The sequence below is a fragment of the Myotis nattereri genome (assembly GCF_964212035.1).
Source record: "Myotis nattereri genome assembly, chromosome: X".
NCBI classification, from domain to species: Eukaryota; Metazoa; Chordata; class Mammalia; order Chiroptera; family Vespertilionidae; genus Myotis; species Myotis nattereri.
In genome coordinates this window covers 106,845,151-106,868,264 of record NC_138078.1, presented here as the reverse complement: position 1 = coordinate 106,868,264, position 23,114 = coordinate 106,845,151, and positions in this window count along the sequence as shown.

Sequence of the window (23,114 nt, the reverse complement as noted above, 5' to 3'; positions counted from 1 at the left end):
TGGGTGGCAGTGGATGTGGCCCCTTTCCAGGGGGCTGAGGGGTGGATCCCTCCTTGGCGCCAGCGGCCAACCTCCCGGGTCCCTCCCTCTGTCTCTCCCCCAGGCCAGCAGGCCCCAATCAGCACACTGCCCATCCACTGTGGTGATGGTTGGCTCCACCACCTTGCCAGCAGGCTCTGATTGCTCGATCGGGGCTAGGCCCCAGGCTGGGATGGGGAACTGGGGGGTGGGTGGAAGTGGACATGGGCAGTGAGGGAAGGAGGAGGGAGGAGGTGGGGAGGCAGGGAACCTGATTGGCCCTGATTGCTGGCCAGGCCTAGGGACCCCATCCGTGCACGAATTTTGTGCACCAGGCCTCAAGTTACTATATAAAGAGCAGTGAACAAATATAGTGTGAATTAATTATTTTTATTCATTACAAAAACCTGTTGAAGTTGCTTCTTCTCTGAGCTTCAGTGTGTTTACCAATAAAATATGAATAATCACACCTGGCTTTCCTCTTTCATAATATTAACGTAAGCATCAAGTGGAATAAATAATGAAGTGCTATATAAATATTGGATTCTTATTAAGATGGTTTTTAAAAATTAGAACTACCTGCTCACATCAGCTCCTCAGAAGAAGGGAAACCTATAAGCACTTATAAAAGTACTCCAGTCCTAGCTAGTTTGGCTCAGTGGATAGAGCATCAACCCACAGACTGAAGGGTCCTGGGTTCAATTCAGGTCAAGGACACATACCTTGGTTGTGGGCTAGATCCACAGCTCTGGTCAGGGCAGGTGCGGGAGGCAACCAGTCGAAGTGTCTCTGACATGGTTGTTTCTCTCTCTCGGACTGTCCTCTTCCCTTCCACTCTTTCTCAAAATCAATGGGAAAATATCCTCGGGTAAGGATTAATGAGAGAGAGAGAGGAGAGAGAGAGAGAGAGAGAGAGAGAGAGAGAGAGAGAGAGAGAGAGAGAGAAGGAAGGAAGGAAGGAAGGAAGGAAGGAAGGAAGGAAGGAAGGAAGGAAGGAAGGAAGGAAAACCATTAAAACGTAAGAGGTTAAGAAAAAAAAAAAAGAAAACCTCATAGACAGACAACAGTATGATGATTGGTGAATAGCAGAGGGAAAGGGTTGGGAAATAGAAGAGGGTAAAGGGGGGATGAATGGTGATAGAAGGAGACTTGAGGTGGTGAACACACAATATAACATACAGATGTTACATTATAGAATTGTACACCTGAAACCTATATAATTTAATTAACCAACGTCATCCCAATAAATTCAATTAAAAAAATTCTAAGTCAGAGAGAGGGAAGTCAGAGATTTTTTAAAAATGCTAACAAACATAAAGATTTAAATTTACCTAGTAGAAAACAAAAATATTCACGAGGAGTTAAAAATCAAAATAAGACCATGGCAAAAATATGAACAAACAATTATTAGGTAAAGGCAATTGCTCTGTTCTAAACAGCATGCAGAACACTGTGTACACTAAACCACATATCCTTCATAACAGTCTGTAAGTTGGGCTCAATTAAATCATGAAGCATGGAAGGATTATGTAATTTGCTCAGGGCCACAATTAGTAAATGGGAGAGTCAGACTTTTAAATCATGCTTGTCAACTACACAAGAAATAAAAATAAAAATAATAAAAATTAGAACAGTAGTTAGGTGATTTATTTGTTAGATATTGAACATTGTACCTTAAACAATAAAAGTTCAACCTACTGATTGATTTGACTACAATCATTTCCCAAAGCACAAAGTATACAAATTACATTCTCTGACCGCAAGGCAATAAAAGTAAAACTAAACAACATTTCAAGAAAATTTAATTATGTAAATAAGAAATTTACTTCTAAGTAACATATTACTCAAAGAATAAAATAAAAGATACTATAATTATAACAATGATTTAGAAAACTAATTACCAATGATTTGGAAATTCAGTGATTTAAAAAATACAACATATCAAAAGTATGGAATTTTCCCAGAGCTGTACTCATAATAATTCATAGCTATAAATGTTCTTTCTATTAAATATGAAAAAATATATTACTTAGACTTTAACTTAAAAAGCTAGCAAAGGACAAAACAGAGCCAAGGAAAACAGGAATAAAGAATTAGTAAAGATTAAATCAGAAACTTATGATTTAAGGGACAGAAGGAATAGTAAGCACTACAAGGGGTAGTTCTGTGAAAATTTCAATAAAATATATAAAGTTCTTACTAGTTTAGTCAAATGTAATATAGAGAAGGAACAAATATATGAAGGAATGTAAAGGTAATATAAACATAGTCATGGAGGCAATTAAAAATTACAAGATAAAATATCTAGGAAAAATGATAAATGCACAAGGAGAAATATTAAAAATTATACTGAAACCATAAAAATAATGTAATAACATATAAATAAATTTAAATGTATACCTTGTTCATGGATAGGAAAAGTCAATCCTTAAAATAATCTATATATTTAATATAACTTCCATAACAATACTGAAAGGATATTTTTGGAAAGAGCTAAGCTGATTCTCAAGATCGAACACAAGAAAATAAGCATATATCCAGGAGGATATCCAGGAGAATACCTAAGATAATATCCACAAGGTTGATGGTGAGCCTTACCAGGTATTTTCAAATGTATTATAAATCTGAAGCAATTAAAACATTTTTGACCATGAGTAAAGAGAAAGACACAGTTGTGACATTTAAAAGGAAGTCCAAAAATAAATGCTAATGACTTGGAAATTTAGTGTAAGATATGATATTTAAAATCAATGGGTAAATACTAGAAACAGTAGGGGGATGAGGACTTCTGCTGGGGGGTGGGAGTGGGCAAGGAGAGGTTAATGGGGGGGAAAGGAGACATATATAATACTTTCAACAATACAGAATTTTAAAAAATTATTTGAAACAAATAACTAGCTACTGGAAGAAAAATAAGGCTATATCTTTAATAAGATAACTCAATCCTTTATATTTGCTGGTCTCCAGCAGCATAGTTGGTAATTATGAATTTTTCCATGTTGTACTGTACACTATAAATTTTTTGGCAACATCAAGAAAGGACCAGAAAGAATCATGCCTAAGGGGCTACCCTGATTTTACTTGGAGAGAGAGAGAGAGAGAGAGAGAGAGAGAGAGAGAGAGAGAGAGAGAAAGGGAGAGGGAGAAAGAAACATTGATTTGTTGTTCCACTTGTTTATGCATTCATTGGTTAATTCTTGTATGTAACCTTAGCATATGGGGAGGAGGCTTTAACCAAGTAAGCAACCTGGCCAGGACCATATAGTTGACTCTTGAACAAGATGGGCAGTTAAAAATCCATGTATAACTTTTGACTTCAGAAAAACTTAACTACAGTCCTCCCTTGGTATGTGTGGGAGATTCGTTCCAGAACCCCTGCTCAAGTTACTTTTTATTAAATGGTTTAAAACAATGCGTACAGTCAGCATTCCACACCTGCAGATTCTCAACTGCTGTTGAAAATAATTTGATAGAGGTTGGTTGAATCTGCGGAGGCAAAACTCGGGGATACAGAGGGCCCCGTGCAGTTCAAACCATGTTGTTTAAGGGTCAACTGTACTTCTACTTACCCTAATAAAACAGAGCAGCTGGTCTTAGTTGTTAACCAGGAACAATGTATAATATTGAACTAACTCACATCAAATGTGACTAATTTTCCCAGAGGTACATTCATTTTTTAAATATATGTCCTCCATCCCTGCTTAGGTAGTATGACAAATTAAAGTGAAAGCAGTAACACAGTAGGAGGGAGACAAAATCTAGGGCAGGAGAATAACCACAGGTAGACCTGGATTCCCTGAGAATTTGTCCTGGAGCCCATTCTCCTAAACTGTCCTATTATTCACAGCTGAACCTGAGTGAGTCCTAGAAGTTCTAAGATTCTTTTCCATGTCTCCCAATCCTATATAATAAAAGCCTAATATGCTAAGTGTCCAGTTGTCCAGTTGGCCATTCAATCAATCAAAGCATAATATGCTAATGATATGCTAAGGCCGCTCAACTGCTCGCTATGACTTGCACTGACCACTAGAGGGCAGACGCTTTGACCAGTAGGTTAGCTTGCTGCTGGGGTCCAGCATATCAGGACTGGGCGAGAAGGGCCAGACACACCCTGGAGCCCTCCTGCAATCCCTCCCCGGTCCCAATCGTGCACCAGTGGGGTCCCTCGGCCTGGCCAGTGCCCTTTTGCAATCCGGGACCCCTTGGGGGATGTCGGAGAGCCAGTTTCAGCCCGACAGCAGAACGACTGGTCACTATGATGCTCACTGACCACCAGGGGGCAGACACTCAATGCAGGAGTTGCCCCTGGTGGTCAGTGCGCTCCCACAGGAGGAGTGCTGCTCAGCCAGAAACCTGCAGTGCTAAGGATATCCCTCTCGCAATTGGGGACCCCTCAAGAGATGTCAGAGACCAGGTTTCACAAGCCACTCCTCTTGGGAGGGCACCAGACACAGGGCTCATGGATGGCGATTGCTGCTGTGGCAGCGCAAGCCTCTACCTGATTGGGACTGATTGGGCATGAGCCCGCAGCAGGCACAGTGTGGACGGGATGAGCAGGAATGGCAGGTAGGAGCTGCAGGCTGCGTTGAACTGTGAGGTTTCAGCTGATCCCTGCAGGCCACCCAGAGGGACACCAACCATGCACGAATTCATGCACCGGGCCTCTAATGAGTAAATAAGATACTGGGAATAAGAACAGCCTGGGAGTAGAAAGTCAGGGCTCAGAGTCCTCTTGTTTACACGTGTCTTTTCTAAGTTGGCTATTTCAAAGTCTGGGCTCACCTGTAATTTTGCTAAGAGATGCTGCACTAGAGTTAGGAATTCTCTTTCTTATTTTAAATTTTTGTGAACATTTTTGGCTAAAAGAATGTTTTGATTTCCTACTGCCCAGCTCTGTATGTATCATATTTATGTATTTATATAAATACAACGCTAGTAAAGCTAAAGCAAACAAACATTAAGAACAGAACATCTGCAATGCAGGGAAACTAGCTGAACCAATTCCTTCTTTTCTGGGTGGGAATGGAGGTGGGGAAAAAAAGGGACAGTGATGATATTTTGGTATCAATAGCATTTCATTTATTTGGAAAGGGAAACAGGGGTCAAGGAAGGATAAAGCTATACTTACTGTCTATAAGGCAACTTATAAGTTTTATTGATGCCACTGTACCCAGATTGCTGATATAACCTCTTCACTATTACTATTTCTCATAACATGCTGACCTCACTCAATGACTGCTATGAATAAAGATAGGATGATCAGGACCAGACAGACAGAACATCATCAATCAAAAATTGTTTTTGACTGGAACAGAGTAGGTGGCCAACTATCTGGTAAGCACATCCTAATAGGACTTGAATAACTCATTTATTTAAAAAAGTTATCTTCCACTTCTCTAAAATGTAGTTTATTTTGTCTTAGATATTTTCAAAAGCAGTGTACTTCTAAACATATAACTTCATTTGTATTTCTATTTAGCTGAATCTACTTAAACCCTTTTCTCCTGTCAGTTCCTACAATATTCAAATATAGCTTGAAAAAAATTCTGATTTGGGGAACCATTTTTAAAACTGGAAACAGCCCAAGTTCCCATCAGTATGATTGGATAAAAAAGCAATGGCATATTTACACCATGAAATACTATGCAGTTGTAAAAAAGAAGGATCTCTTACTTTTGAGACAGCATGGAGGGAGCTGGAGAGTATTATGCTAAGTGAAATAAGCAAGGCAGAGAAAGACAAGTATCACAAGATCTCACTCATATGTGGAATCTAATGAACAAAATAAATTGATGAACAAAATATATCTAGAGACGTAGAAGCATGGAACAAACTGTCGAATTTCTGAGGGAAGGTGGGGGTGGGTGCATAGGTGGGAAGAGATCAACCAAAGAACTTGTATGCATATTTGCATAACCATGGACACAGACAATAGGGTGGTGAAGGCCTGGGTGGTAGTGGGGACGGTCTAGAAGGGGTCAGTGGGGGGAAAGGAGGCATATGTAATACTTTCAACAATAAAGATTTTTTTGAAAAATGAAAACTTGGTCAGGAAAAGGCACTGACACTATTTTGATAATATTAATAAACAAACAATATCCCACTGCCCAAGATTAACAAGCTTAGGGTGACAAAAATATTCAAATAAACTCCAACAGACCAAAAATTCAGCATATTATAACTGTAAAGCATTGTAATTAATTTCAAAATATGAAATGATGATTGCTTCAGGCAAAATGTATCCCATTGATAAATTCCTATAGTATATTATCTCTCAGCAAGTTTCTCTTTTTTCCCTTCTATCTCTCTACACATATATACACCCATTCCTACTGACTGAGAAAGCTTAATGTCATGATGTTTATAACCAAGTTTCAGATCACAATGGGCATTCAGGGCCTTCTTTGCCATTTCTGAAGGTAAATATTTTTCTCTAACATTTCAAACTGTATTCTTTTTTAAAAAATATATTTTATTGATTTTTTACAGAGAGGAAAAGAGAGTTAGAAACATCGATGAGAGAGAAACATCGATCAGAGAAACATCGATCAGCTGCCTCCTGCACACCCCCTACTGGGGATGTGCCCACAACCAAGGTACATGCCCTTGACCAGAATCGAACCTGGGACCTTTCGGTCCAGAGGCCGACGCTCTATCCACCAAGCCGAACCTGTTAGGGCTCAAACTGTATTCTTAAAGTATTATGCCTTCCTGTCTCTGAATTTTCTCAAGTACAGGTAGCATATTTCAATGGAGAGTTCTTTTTTATTTCTGAAAGTACATTTTGTCTGATTCTAACATAGTCTGAATTGATTTATTTTAAAGCCAGGTAACCAGACATCCAGAGGTGAGAATTATTTTAGGAGAAGAACAGTGAAAATAGATTTAACAATTGAGTCAATAATCACTGAGATGCAAAAGTTTATATGGAATTGAGCTGAGAAAAGTTATAGTTTATTATGAATTTTTTTTCAAGGACTCCTTATATCATACAGCAATACTATTTATTCCATGAAAGATTTTTCTCTTTAAAGCAACATTGCATTTATTGTCACCCATGTAAATTTCAAAAAAAACAAAAACAAAACAAAACATGTAAACTCATCAGAACCAAAGAAATATGGTCAAAATGTAGAAAAAATTTTGGCTCCACACTAAAGTAGGCTTTCATTAAGAAATAAGTCCTGTTTGATTTGGTTGTGGATCAGATTTACTAGTCTGGCAATCTAACCAAGGGCAGACATTGTAAATAGTTGAATCAAGATGGGTTACTTGCTATGTTGGACCACTGAGAATAAATCTGAGATAGTAGAGCTCCAGGTCCCCATGACCATTATATTTATTGTCTTCTTTGCCTCTGGAACAGCATTTCCCAAACTGATATTTACTGGCACTATGCTTAAGAGATATTTCTCAAAGAATGTGTTCTCTGCTCAGCTATGGTTGCTATCTTCTAGTCATTCTATTCCACACTGGAAATTCACCATGCATACCAGCATATTTAAGTTTCTAAGAATTCTTCCAGTAAAGAAATTCTTAGAAATTTAGGCTAGTGTTTGCCAAACTTATTTTAGCATAGAAGTAATATTCCCCAGTTTCAGGAAATGCTTCTGGCTGACTGAACTCCACTGCCAGTCCTTTCCAGAAATTGCCATTCACTGGAGAGAACTGCCTTTCGCCAGTTCATAACCCCTTCCCTGGGACTGCATGCATTCAAGGACTGGTCAAAACAGAAATAGAAAGCTTTGATAACTCGTCACAATGTGGGACAACTCTAAAGGAATATCCCAGTTACAGAGCTCACTCCGGGGTTGGCTGAAGCCTTTGTTGAGACTGTTTCATAACCCAACTTCTCTTTCTGCCCACTGTTGTTTTCTTCCCTTAAAAAAAAATCCTTCCCTTTTTTGCTCTTCCTTTGCACAGTTATTGATCCTGAGAGCATTGCCTAATGAACTTCCTGAGTACCTATCTGCATCTGAGAGCTGGCTTTTGGAAAAACCTAACCTACAAAACATTTTAGGACACTTAGGTCTAATGAAGACTCTTGATGCCAGGAAATAGGGAATGTACTCCAAATCATGTGTGGAAAGAAAACATTCCACACTTGGGAAGAAGATTTATAACAAACATGAGTGAACAATGAATCTCCACTTTATTTTAATAAGCCCAGGATTCGAGTGCCATCTGAGGAGTGATAGGCTATATGAGAAATCTATAAAGACAGCTTGTTTTGAAGGAACAAATAATCTTGCCACCTCAAAGAGATAAAAGTTTAAAAAGCTGATATAAAATCACAAGTCTCCATCATTATCATCTGAATGACTAGCTTCTTAGCTGATTTTACTTCCTCCAATCCTACCCTACTTCTATCCATTCACCCCCTAGCAGCTGGAGTGATGCTTTTAAAATATAAATATGATCATATCACATCCCTAATTAAAATCTTTCAATTGCATTTATTGCTCTCAAATTTCTTAGCCTGACATATAAGGCCCTTTATGATTTAAGCTCTTGAATCACTCCTGGCTCAGTACTCCATATTCCAGCTCTACTGAATTTCTTTTGGTTCTGTGAAAGTAGCATGCTCTAAAATGACTCTGAGCCTCTGCAAATGCTATTACCTTGACCTGGACAGCTCTCCACCAACCACAATCACTCATCATCTAGGTTCTACCTTAAGTGTCATCTCCTTCAGAAAGCTTTCCATGGCCACCCCCATCAAGTCAGGGGTTAGTTCCCATGTCATATGTTTCCACATCACTCCATACTTCTCCCAATTTAGCACATAGCATAATGTAGTTGACTGTCTAATAATATGCCCCTCCTTCCAAGAGGCTATAAGGTTATCAGTAACAGCAACTATATCTTACTCATGGTGCCTATTTAACTGTGATTAGCACATGAGTGCTCAATAAATATGAATTAAATCCTATCTAATAAAAGAGAAACATGGTAATTGGTGTACGACTGCTACCCTTCCCATTGGCTAATCAGTGAGATATGCAAATTAATTGCCAGTGAAGATAGTGGCCGGCAGCCAGGCAGCTTGAAACTAACATGAAGCTTGCTTGCTTCAATGACGGAGGATTCCAATGTTCCCCGCCTGCCTTGCCGGCCTCTGAGCCTGTAGTTTAAGAAACATTGTAACAAATATAGAAGCTAAACAAAACCCCAGAAACCAGTTTTCAGAGAGCTGGGATCTCAGAGCTGGAGTTATACATTATTTCGATTATAGAACCTAAACAAACCAGATACCTTCTTTCAGCAGCAGAGGCCGCAGAGCTGGAGCCAGAGCTAAAGCTGGCCCAGAATAAAAAAAAATAAAAAAAGGAGCAGTTGGGAGCTTCAGTCCCAGCCTGAAAACAGCCCTCAGCCCCTCACCCAGACTGGCCAGGCACCCCAGTGGGGACCCCCACCCTGATCCATGACACCCTTCAGGGCAAACCAGCCAGCCCCACCCATGCACCAGGCCTCTATCCTATATAGTAAAAGGGTAATATGCCTCCCAGCACTGGGATCAGCGGAGTCGTGAGGCCTCCAGGCACCGGGATCAGCGTGACGTGACAGGGGGCAGCGCCCAAACCCCCTGATCGCCCTGCAGCACTGTGTGTGACAGGGGGCAGGGCCACAACCTCCCTATCAGCCCTGCTCTGTTCCTGACAGGGAAAGGTGCCCCAACCCCCGATCAGCCCTGTTCTGTGCCTGATAGGGGGGAGCTCCGCAACCCCCTGATCACCCTGCGGCTCTGTGTGTGACAGGGTGCAGCGCTTCAACCTCCCCACCCCACGGGCCCTGCTCTGTGTGTGACGGGGTAGAGCCATAACCTCCCCATCAGCCCTGCCCTGAGTGTGAGAGTGGCGATGCCCCAACACCCTGTTCGGCCCTGCTCTGTGTGTGACAGGGGGCGGTGCCACAACTCCCCTATCGGCCCTACTCTGTGAGTGACAGGGAGGAGCTCCTGAAACCCTGATGGGCCCTGCTCTGTGAGTGACAGGGGGCAGTGCCCCAACCCCCTGATTGGCCCTGCTCTGTGCGTGACAGGGGGTGGAGCCTCAACCTCCCTATCGACCCTGCCTTGAGTGTGACAGGAGGCGGTGCCCCAACCCCCCAATAGGCCCTACCCTAAGCGTGACTGAGGGTGGCATCGCAACCTCCCAATCCGCCCTGCTCTGTGCATGACAGGGGGCAGCGCCCCAACTCCCCAATTGACCCTGGTCTGAGCCCAACCAGGGACTGCACCTAGGGATTAGGCCTGCCCTCTACCACCCGGGAGCAGGCCTAAGCCAGCAGGTTGTTATCTCCCGAGGGGTCCCAGACTGCGAGAGGGCACAGGCTGGGCTGAGGGACCCCCACCCCTCCGTGTGCACAAATTTTTGTGCACCGGGCCTCTAGTATTTGAATAAATACCTAGCTCCCTAACATTTCTTGACCCTACACTGGTAATGCAGAGGTTGAGACAAAGGTCAAATCACTGTCCAAACCCTATCTCTTAATATCAGTAATGTTTTGAGGCTATAATAAACTAATGCCTTTCTTCTCTAGTCACTCCTTGCTTAAAAATCAATGCACCAGCTCAACTAAAGTACTGAATATATGTGTGTGTGTGTATACTATATATACTATCTATGTAAAATACAATATATTAAGCACCAGGTGTATATTAGATATAATTTCTGCCTCTAGCTGCAATTTTGTTGAGAAAAAACCTAGAGACTATAAAGCACTACAATTTTTGGTTTAGATCAGCAGTTTCTGAACCGGTTATCATGAAAAGCTGTAAAGTACATTACTGATAATTTAGTACTAAGAAAAAGTATCAACATATTAAACTTATCTATAATAATAAAATCATAATATGCAAATCAACCGAACAGCAGAACAACCACCCAGACAATCTTCCGGATGACCACGCTATGATACCCACTGGCGCCAGGGCAGCCAAGGTGGGTGCGATGCTATTGGTCAGGGGCCCAGGCATTGCCCCATGATTGCCCTGCAGAGGGAGGCCTAGGCCACCGGCTGGTGGGGCAATCAATTGGGGTGCTCCACAATCACCCCAAAGAGGGAGGCCCAGGCTACCCGGTGGCAGTGCTGCAGCAGGTGGGCAGGGCCTCCCTCTGTGGGAGCCATCCATCACAGGGCTTCCAAACTGTGAGAGGGTACAGTCCGGGCCGAGGGACACCCCCCCCCCCGGAGTGCACAAATTTCGTGCACCAGGCCTGTAGTTTTTAATAAATCAAAGCAATTTATAAGTTAACTTCTTTAATAATATCAGTCACCTTTTGTAACCCAATATGCTTTCTTGAGTGGTAGAAAAGGAGGAAGTTATTGGTAGTTCATTGGAAATTGTTCATAATCCTGACTTAACCATGAAACTTTGACTTATAATTGTATTGATTAGTCATGTGGATACATGGGGGAGGATTTCTTATTTAGACATTAAATTCAATAAATTTTCATAGACTGAGGAAATAAGTTTGTTTTTTTATATTTATTTTTTATCACCATTTATCCCCCTTATACTCTCTGCCACCTTCACCCATACCTTCTCTATCCCCCAGCAATCACCACACTGTTGTCTGTGTCCATGAGTTTCTTCTTTCTTTTTTCTTTTTTTGCTCAATTTCTTCACTCCCCCCAATAACCCCACACACACCATAGCTATCTCCTGCTTTCTATCTATGACTTTGTCTCTGTTTTGCTTGTTATTTCAGTTTGTTCAAGACTGAGGAAATCAGTCTGGACTAGAGGCATATAGGAAGGCTACAGATACAATGTTTGCTCTATTGGGAATCTATCAAACTTAAAAATGTGGTTATAGCAATAAATTGATATGTATAACTTGTATAAGTCTGGATATGTAGGTTTAAAGTAGGGAATGGTTTTGTTTAACCACACTAAACTTTAACATAGATTCCTTCCATATATAATAAGATATTTAGTGGAATTTTTCATGTTGCCCTAAAATTGGCAATGAAGCTTTAATGGAGAAAATAATCTCTAAATACTTACACATTCTTAAGAGGCCCAACAATAGTTGGATGCAGACACTATCATAAAGACTTTTAAAATGTGGAAGAACTGCCCATGAAACCACTAGCCACTGCCCCAAGTCTCTACTCCTTGGCCAACCCATAGAAGACCACAGGACTATGAGCCGAAAGTGAATCATTAGAGTTGTCAAGACTGCTGTTTGACAAAGAAAAGTCATTTCTCTTTTCTTTCTATGGGAGAAAGAGTCAGAGTTATTCCCTCCCAAAGTCCCTGCAATAAAGTTAGGCTGTTATCTCATTTCCTCACTGAATACTTGCCAAGCTATGGACTACAGGCCCATCTTTGCATCCATAAGGATGGAATAAATCTTGGTGATGGAATTCTTGAGAGAGCTTGATGTTTTTGTCTATGAATTAAAGTATATGTGAACACACAAGTATTGCTTGCTTATCATCTGGAGATTGCTGAAGGTAATCGGTTTTTATGAGTAGCTTACAACAGAGAAGTAAGAAAACACTATGATACAGTCTTCCAGGGAAGAAGCTAGCCCTTAATACTAGAGAACATGGAAGAGGACTTCAGCAGAGCCCATGGCCTCTCATGAGGAAAACAGAGATTATAGAAAGAGACAGATATCCAAGGAATGCAATACCATGACCAGAGGAAAGGTTAAGGGTATCGACCATAAACAAGACCTTTTACAAAAGGCCCCTCCCTCATGAGTGAAAGAAGGTAAGGTAAGGCTAAATACTGCTACCACCACCACCACCACCATTACCACCAAGAAAATGACATCAATCTTCTATCTACATAGACTGCTGTATCAGTGAAGGCCATCAAGATAAAGTCAGAGTGAATCCAGACAGGCCTTCTTACGTCTCTGTTACTTCTCTGTTGTCATCTGGTGTTGACCAGATGACAGTGTGTAAGGAGAAATCTGCCATCTCTCCTATTCCCCCTCTCAAACCCAATGCTAGAAGAGATTAGACCTTTAAAAGGAAAGGGATCCTAACTCATTTCTAGACTTGACCTCTACTCCAACCACATCCTGTCACTTTTTCCTCTCCAAATCTTCCAAGCACAAACCAAACCAGCAATGGATGAAGAAATAATTTAATGGCAGACATGAGGTTGCAGGGTTAAACTGAATTGGGCTGTACTGTTACTTTTTTTAAAGTACCTAGAAAGCTGTATAAAATTCCCAAGAAATTATTAAGAAAAAGGGAAGGACGTCTCCACAGAATAGATTGAAATCATGGATGGAAAAGTCACAAAAATGTTTCACACTTGTACTCCACAATATGAAGACTGCTAAAATTAGTTACCTTATGCTCCACAGTGGTTAACATGGTGCAACACATGTGACAAATGCACAATACACACGCACTGGTTACTAAAGAAGAGTATGTTTAGCTGGAAGCAGGGCCCAGGGCAGACAGACTGAAGTAGCAAGAGGCAACACTCCCCTAGAAAAGGTTTTGTTCCAGCAGAGGAGGAGGAAGATGGGGTAGGAAGTAGGTAGGGAAGAAAATAAGAGAATAAAGAGATTGAAAAAAATACTCAGTACAATGTAAATTGTGAAGAAATTAAAATGTAAATGTAAAGACAGATTAGGATGGGTTAAGGAGCATGCTGCCTGGGAGGGCCATTAATGAGGGGGAATGAAATCAGCAGAAGAGGATCAGTCAAATGAAGGAGCAGAACATAGAAGACTGCATAGAGGCAGTATATATATATATATATATATATATATATATATATATATATAGTCACTTTTCTACATTTCAGTGAAAATGTATGTGAGCATATTTATAATAAAGGAAATAAAATATTTAATAATTATAAGAAAAAGGAGCAAATCCCATGGAATATTGTCTGTGAAAATTTTGGATTTTATATGATTAGAAATAGAACAGATTATATCTGCTTAACTGGGCAAAAGGGCAAGAAGGAACATCCCCCTAAAAGCTGCATATACTCAGTGAACTAGGAATTCCCCCTCAAATTGGAATTTAACCTGCAGATAGACTCAGATAAGGACTAAAAGCTACAAAAGATGTACACACAAAATACAGAAAAGAGTTTGAGAATGTGATCCAATATGTAACCTTGTATAGAAAAAGAAATATGACAAAAACACAGACAGTAGGCCAATGAGAGAGAAAGAGAGAGAGAGAGAGAGAGAGAGAGAGAGAGAGAGAGAGAGAGAACAGGAGAGATATTGTATTATAAAGGGATGTGTCTTCCAGGTTGGGGTTCCATTTTCTTTGCTGTGAGGTTCCATGCTGTAGAGATTTATACATGGAGAAAAAATTTGAATCCAAGGTACAGTTTATGATTCTACTGTCCTGAATTATTATACTAAGAAACTAGCAACACATAAAATTCAGGGAAAATGGATGTTGTCTGCTTATAACCCATTCTGCTTTCTACATAGGGAATTGTTGTTGTTTTTTAAGAATAGATGTCAGGGTTTGAACAAATAAACTATAATCTCACAGCAAATGCTTACTGGGGCCCTAAACCATATAAACAGACCCTGCACCACTGGCTGTGTCTATGCATGCCAAATCTCAATATTTGAAAATATCCAAATAGTCAACTGTTTTTCAATCTTCATCCAAATGTTTAACCTAGATCCATAACACAAACCTTTATTGAGCACCAGAGCCCCACACTGACTCAGAGTGAAGAAACAAAAGAAATAGAAAATGTAATTTTTTAGGAACTCAAAAAAATACCTTAGGGAGCCTAAGCCAAAGCTATGCTTTCTACCCCTATAGCAATCTGCCTCACTGTAAGTAGCATCCCACACTTGCTCTTCTTAGAAGTGAGATAACGCATGTAATCTCTTAGTTCAGTGCCTAACACACACTGAGTGATCATTTACCTATCTCATCTCTTGGACCCTAAACATCACTTGACCCTCAAGACCTATAAAGAAGTCTAAACCTTGGGGTTATTTCTCCTCTAGCTCTTAGCTATGTTACCCATGCTTCATCAACCAGTAGCATGGGCATTCCTGAGTCAACATGTACAAATATCTAGTCTGTTGTTTTGCCAAACAGATAACAATATATTTATTTGATTCCATGTTGTACACAAAATATGGATTAAAATAGTAAAATTCAAGTTACAAATAACTCTACTGATACTCACAGTTACACAATTAAGCCGTTTACTAAAGTAGTGGTTAATATCACGGGCTCTAGAAAGAGAAAAAGGTAGATTCTAATCCTGGCTTTGCAACTGAGCAACTCTGTGGCCTTGGGCTCCGTGAGCCTTAGTTCCTTGTCTGTAAAATAGGAATAATAATAGTACCTACCTTACAGAAATACTGTGAGGTTTAATGGAGATAATTTATGTAAAACTTGTAGCCCTGTCTAGCACAAAGCAACACTCAGTACTAAATGTTGTCGTAACTGTTACAAATTCTTTGAATACATGAGTTCCAGCCAACATTTAGAGTTACTAGTTGAAGATGTCATATTTTTTTTTTGGAGTCTCATTGCTTTTTTTTACGTTTAATATATTTTTAATTAAAAATGTTAATGTTGACAGTATTTCAGGTATCCCCCATTTTCACACCCTTTGCCCACCTCCACCAACCCTTGCCTCCCCTTCCCTTGGCCTTCACTGTACTATTATCCAGCATCATTGCTTTACTAAAAATACTGCTTTCTATGGTGCAACATGTGAAACGTCTCACCAACATCCTTAGAGAAGCAACTGGGGGTGGGGGAACAGTGTTGGAACAAAGATTTGCAGGAGACTAATATATATACTGCTGACCCCACTCAACCTTTCTTGAAAATTTTTTTGGTATGGCTCAATGATCATGGCACAAATGAGTCCTGCTGAGGAACAATACTTCCTGGTTCCAGTTAGGCCATTAGTGTCATGTTTGGAGTCTTTATTTAAATCATGATACATTTTCCATGATGCGTAGATTCCAATATAAGTACATTTGGCTATCAAAGTCCTTTGCTTAAATTAGAAAAAGATTGATTGAAATACTAATAAGTAAATGGTATCTTAATGGGCATCACAGTAATTATATGACAGCCTAAGTCCTATATCCATAGAAATTTAGGTCAAGAAGCTGATTATGATCACAAATAAATAGATATTAGCCATAGGTCAGACTTCCTTCCCCCCTTTTTTTTTAGTCTTGTGACCAGAATAGTTTCATATAAACAAAGTAATTCTTCTTTCTTATCTTCCTGTCCTTTTTGCCATATTATTTCAAATTTGACATGTCCCCATATACTGTTTATTACAAAATGAAATGAGTGAACTGATTCAGATCAAATGGCTGACTTTTTACTGAAATCCCATGCCAAATGCAAACTGAACTTTGGAGAATTTTTGTTTAATAATTTTCATTTTATGTATTTTGTAGTGGTTGGAAATATAAAGTATTTGGAGAGTTTATTTGCATTAGTGCAGTAGAAACTTTATGGAAGTCATTTTGTTTTTAAAAATCATGGAAGGGGTTATCAGTGTAAGTGTAAATAAATCTACACATATTTTATAGTTCCTGATGATATTTTAAGTTCCTAGGTCTGCAATGTTGACCATAGCCCAACACAAAATATTCAATTACAGAGAAAGAAAAGATCAAAATAGGGACAAGACTGGAACTATAGGCCCCTGAACTTTAAACCCAGCTATAAATAAGACTGTTTTTGGTCTTTACCATGTCCTCCCACAACCAACAACAACAATAAAAATGAGAATAGGAAACTGGCTACAATTATAGTATTAACAGTTTTACTTCATATGTTGTTTACATGCATTTGAGTGGCCAGACATGTATCTTGAATCTTAATTCAAATAATTTAAGATCAGTTTTTTCAAATGGTTTTCTATGTAAGATAGGACAGCCCAAATAGGTCAAAGAGTTATAGTAATTTGGGAGACAATGTCAACCCAGCTTGTTGCCTTACTCTGTCTTTTTTTCTTTTTGAGTAAAAATGTGATACAAGGTTAGCTTGGCCATAGAGAAATCCTATAACCTGCGGGAGTTTTATTCCCCCTTCAGCCTAAATTAAGTCATCTACATCAATAACATCATCTTTGCCATATTCACAATAGAACTTCACAGATTATTATTCACATCTCAAAATATGTACTTTTACACATTACTAATGAATTCTCTATTGGCACCTCCACAGTAGTTTTCATAAACCAATGCTCCTCAATCATTAATATGACAAAATTTCCCAGGGATCTTGTTAAAAATATATATTTCTGGACTTTATGCCCAAAAGATTATGAATCAGTAGACCTAAGGTGAAGCCTAGGAATCTGATTCTAACAAGTTTCCAGATGTTGCTGATGATGCTGGTTCAGGGACCACAATTTGAGTGGCAATGATCTGAAGCTTTTGTCTGTTTTTTTTATTCTCTAACGCCTAATCTAATTTTCACCTTTAGGTAATGACTTCCTTTTTGATAACAGGTCATCTAACATGAGATGATGTTTCATCCTTGGAAATATTCTAGAATCCTAATTTTTCCATTTACTTCTGTCCTATCACAGGTAAACTTATCCTTCCTCCTTGTCAAAGAAAAATTATCACTTTAATTTTAATCCTGTCTCTATATTAATTATCCATTCTCTTAGTTAAGATTTGGTTCAGCTGCCAGTTATAGAAATCCAAAATAACAGTGGTTTAAACAAGATGAAAGAGTCCCTCTAAGATTAATATACTAGTAAGACTGATATATTAACTCCATAACCATCAGGTCCCAAATTCCTTCCATTTTATTGCTCTTTCACACCCAACATGCTGCTTCCACCTCAAAAATCTGTCATAGGCCAAGAACTACTGCTGTAGCCATTAGGTCTATATTCCAGTGAACAGGAAAGAAGAATAGAAGGGCACAACTCTCCTTTTAAGGACAATTTCTGGAAGTGCATATATCACTTCTGCTTATATTCCATGGAGCAGAAGTTAGTCATATGGCCATACTTAGCTACAAAGTGAATTGGGAAATGTATCCCTTGCACACACCCAAATAACAAATATGAGACTTCTATGATTAAAGAAGGTGAGGGAAAATATTGAAGTATAACTAACAATCTCTATGGCACCTCTTCTCTTGATTTTTAATTTATAATTTTCCTCTAGTTCTTCCTTGTAGGTCTATAAATATTCTAAAATAAAAATTTACTTGAACACTGCTTCTTTCTCTGGCTACCACCCAATCTTGCATATCTTCCTTTACTTCTAAACTTGTCAAAAAACAAAAATGTATTTCTATTTTTTACGTTTTGTTATTTACCCTTTAAGCCTTAGCACCTTGTTAAGATCCCATTGCCACTGAAACTTCCTTATATTATATCACCAGTAAATTCCTGATTCCCAAATTCATTGACTCCTAAGCCTTTGCAATATTTCCCTAATTATAAATTATTGCTATGAAAAACATTATGGTAAAAATAAGGAAGAAGGAAACGAGACAAATAAGTATTAAGAGAGTCTTGCATCAGGGATCTTGTATTTTGAATGCAACCATAAAACATCATGCCTTTAAGAGGGAAATTTTGGCTCAGTATGTTTCATAATTTTTGTTGTGAAATATATGTAGAGATAGACACTTAGGAAAAAGTCTGCTTAGTCGTAACTAAACAGTATCTCACACAAATACATGTGAAGTTAAGTAATAAAATATTTCAAAGGAAATGTATATCATATCCCAGGGTTCTTTCATTTAACTTTGGCCTTGCATGAGTACTGCACCAAAATAAAATAACAATAACTAGGGGCAAGAGAGAAATTTTGTTGGAAATTGTGTTTTTTCTAAGTTCCTTCTCAAAACTTTACATTGTTTTGCTGGCGAAGAGAACAATATGAGAAAGAAGGACTGCATACACATAAAAAATTTCTGGTTTTTATAAATCTAACTTGTTTTGGAGCTCCTTGATTGCACCAGAGATGAGACCTGTAAGTTTGTCAAGCTAGATGGAGCCAAGTCATGGTTGGAAAGGAGCTTATAATCTCTGGCAACTGATTGTTACAGTTAGAAACTTTGTTCTCTGACCATCTCTGACCTCTGCATGTCTGACATCTGACTTATCCAGCTAGTATTACCAAACTTGGCATGAATCAACCTTTTATTTATATGCTGAACTGTACTCCTCCCCACTTCATGGATTTGTACCAACCTTGATTTCATTCCCGGGTTCAAGTTTGTGACTTAGTAGCTATACCTCATCTGCTTTCCTGTTTCCATTTCAGCATGGACACTGTCTGACAATCCTGGGTTTTTTAACTTCAAGCTTGGTTGTACTCAACCTTGGTTACACATTAGAATGATTTAGAAAGATTTAAATATCTATCAAGGCCTAGACTCCACCCCCAGAACTCTCATTTAAATGGGTCTGAGGTGGGACCAGGCACTGAGAGTTTTAAAGGCTCTTCGGGTGACTCTAATCAGCAGTCAGGTTTGAAAACTACCATTCTGGCTTCTGTTTCTGTTCAAAATAACTATGGATTCTGCTTATGGAGCCACCCGATCTCTCTCTCTTGGCACCAGGACACATTGGAACACAGTAAACTCAGGTGCCAGCAAGAATCAGTTAGATCTAAGATAGTAATCTATTTATTCAACAAGCTTATAATAAGTATTTACTCTTCTCTAAATAGTCAGAGAATACTAGAATGCTGTCCTTTCCCTCCAGAGCCACACATGCTAATTGAGGGGGCACTTATGAGACACATAATTACAGCAATATGGTAAGTGCTTTAATAGGGGTATGAATGAAATACTATGGGACTGCAGAAGAGGAAGCACTTACCTCTCTGTAAAGGTCTTGGAAGACTTCCTGAAGCACATTTGAGTCTCAAAGAGAAAGCAGAAGTTTACAAGGAAGAGAAAAGAGAAGATAATAGAATTTCAAGCAGAAGGGAAACCTAAGTAAAAACACAAAGATATTCTCTATAAATAACAAGGATGTTTTAAATTTTTTATTCAAGAACAGCATGAATTTTAAGGAAATCTTATTACTTTGGGAGTATTTCGTATGCTTTAAAAAAAACAATATTCATTGACTTCATTGTGTTATATAATTTTTTTGGAAATAAGATTAAATCACTTTGATGGCACAACACAAAAAAGACTAATAGAAACTATAATAGAAAAAATAAGAATGAACCTATGACTTTTATTTTCCTTTTAAATTTTATCTGTGTTGTTTAAAGTTTTACAGATAACCCCTTTGACATTTGTTTTTAATATCACTTCAGATTGATTGCAAATTCTGACCTTCAGGCAATGCAAACAATTATAATGCCCTTTAAATTGGTCTGTCTTTCTGAATGACTGTTGGTAACCAAATTGGTGCATTTCTTCTTGGTTCTTCTCTCTCAAACCTGAGTAATTTTTACTTGGTCTTAATTGATTCCAGCACCAGCCTAAAGATACAATCTTCTATCTTTAAGGTTCAGGGCTCAGGACTTTAACATTGCTGAGTGTTCAAAATGCTTATTTTATAACAAACTTAAAAAATTTTTGTAGCATATTGTCATTTTGACTATTGACACACATGTTACTAGCAGTTATGTTCATTTGTTACTTGGTCTTAATCTCTGGAAACCACATGCAACACATTCTTTAAAAATGGCACAGGGCCCACCATTTGAAAGGCAAATGAGACAACAGTGAGTTTCATAACTTATCAAAATCCTTGCCAAGTTTTTCCTGTTCTTTACCTTCTAACTAGGCTTAGTGGTGTATTACATTTAAAAATCCCAAGCCAAAAATTGGAAAAACAGGCTTAAACAACCCAGAAATGTCCTCAATAGGTCCCGTGTGTAAGGTTAGTGCAAGATGAACTAGACTTGAGAAAAAAGAAATGTCTTCCATGGACCCAGAGTCAGGGTATGCTTGAGCAGAAATAATACCTAGGCTGATATCCAAACAGAGTCAAGAATATCCAGAAAGATGCTTTAATTGCCCAAAGGATTTATGATAGAACACAAGAATAGAAAAGCCAGAAAATTATTATAGAAATAAAGAAGAGTGTGGCCAAAAGAATGGGGAAATTATGACAACCCAAGATTAATTAGACCAGCTTTTTAAAAAGTCAAATTATGGCCCAGGTTTCAAAGATCTTAGAGGAGCCAATGACAATGATTATTTTCAGTCTCGTCTTCCCAAATATCTACCTGCACTTTATTTTTATTATATTTCTTTTACCCAGTAAGTTTGAAGTTAACTACCATTGAACTGGCTTAAATAGGATTAGTAATAGCTGACTTTATTGTCGGTATGCCATATAATGTGTGTTCAATCATTTCCCCCCAGGTGTAACGAAGACTATGTTTCCTTTTCTGCTTATGTAGATTTGAATGGAAAATAAAGAAAAGTGATATCTCAAACATCATAATAAACTTTACATTTTTTCAAACAACTCCTACATAGAATTTCTAATATAATAGGGTGATATCTTATGATTCTTCATATATACACTAGAGGTCCAGTGCACAAAATTCATGCACAGGGAAGGGGGGGTCCCCTCAGCCCAGCCTGTACCCTCTCCAATCTGGGATCCCTCGGGGGATGTCTGACTGCCAGATTAGGCCCAATCCCCAACAGTCAGACATCCTTCTCACAATCCTGGACCGCTGGCTGCTAATTGCTCACCTGCCTGCCTGATTGGTACTAACTGCCCCCCGCCCCCTCCCCCCGCTGGCCTGATCGTCCCTCACTGCCTCTGCATGCTGGCCTGGTCACCTCTTACTGCCCCCCTGCCAGCCTGGTCGCCCCCAACTGCCACCCCTGCCAGCCTGGTTGCCCCTCATGGCCCCCTGCCAGCCTGGTCGCTTTACGCAGCCTGCTATTCAGTCATTTGGTAGTCCTTCACTAACCCCCCTGCTGGCCTGGTTGTAGGCAGCCATCTTGTGAGGGCATGAGAGTTAATTTGCATATTACCTCTTTATTATATAGGATTAACCTGTTTTTTCTTATCAGGAACAATGATGGTAAAATTAATGACATTTTCCTCTTTCCTAGAGAATTTAATGATCTGCTTCAAAAACAAAGAAATATGAAATTACAACCTTCTCAGGCTCAGCTTTAACTACATTAGTTATTTAAACCACAGCTTTCAATTTTGTGGAAGGTGTGGACAAGTATTTTTCCCATTACCAATAAAAACAATACTAAGAACTTGCTTTACATAGAGTTTCATAATTTTTATAAAGTTCTAGTAAATATTTTATCTCCTTGGGACTATCCAACAACCATGTAAGATGGGGAAGGCCAGAATTTTTGCCCATTTTATAGAAGTAACTAAACCCAAAGACATTCAATGATTTCTTGGGCCTGAGCATTTATTTTTAACTGTAGATCCAAGTGCTTATTATGATCAAGAAAGCAGTAAAAATATTAAATTTGATAATCCACATAAAAAATGTAGCACAGTGCTTGATGCATAGTACGTACCCAGTAAAAGGTGCTATCAATTACATTTAATATTTATACTGTTTATTACTAAATTAATGATCTTATCACTGAGATTCAAAAGCTTGTCTTCAGAACAAGATTAAAGGTTCAAAAGCTTACTAAGGATCTGACTAAGCAATGCCACCATCTGAATGGACACCAAATAATTTAATCAAGTGTATTCAAACCCAACAAACACAGAGTAAAAATGCATGCTCCAAACAATCAGGTCATGCAGTCAAAGTTTTGCCTCAACGGTGGTGTTATTTTTCAGAATCTATCCTAGGAGAAAAGCAAAATCCAAAATCTAGGAAAATTTTTATTCCCATTAGTGCTCATTACATTATTATATAAACAAAATGTTGGGGAAAAACTAAATATATAAGAAACACAGGCTGTTGGGCAGGAATTAAAATATCATTTAAAGAATATAAAATATGGGAAATTATTACTATGTCATAATTCTTAAAAAACTCAATATAAAATTATACTCCCAGTATTATCTCACTTAGATATGAGATACATAAGAAAGTAAAAAGTATGCTAAAATATTAATTATGGGTTTTTATTGTTTTTGAATATGTGGTTTCATTTTTAACACTTTTTTAATTTTACAAATTGTCCCAAAACACAGAGGAAAAGAAATGT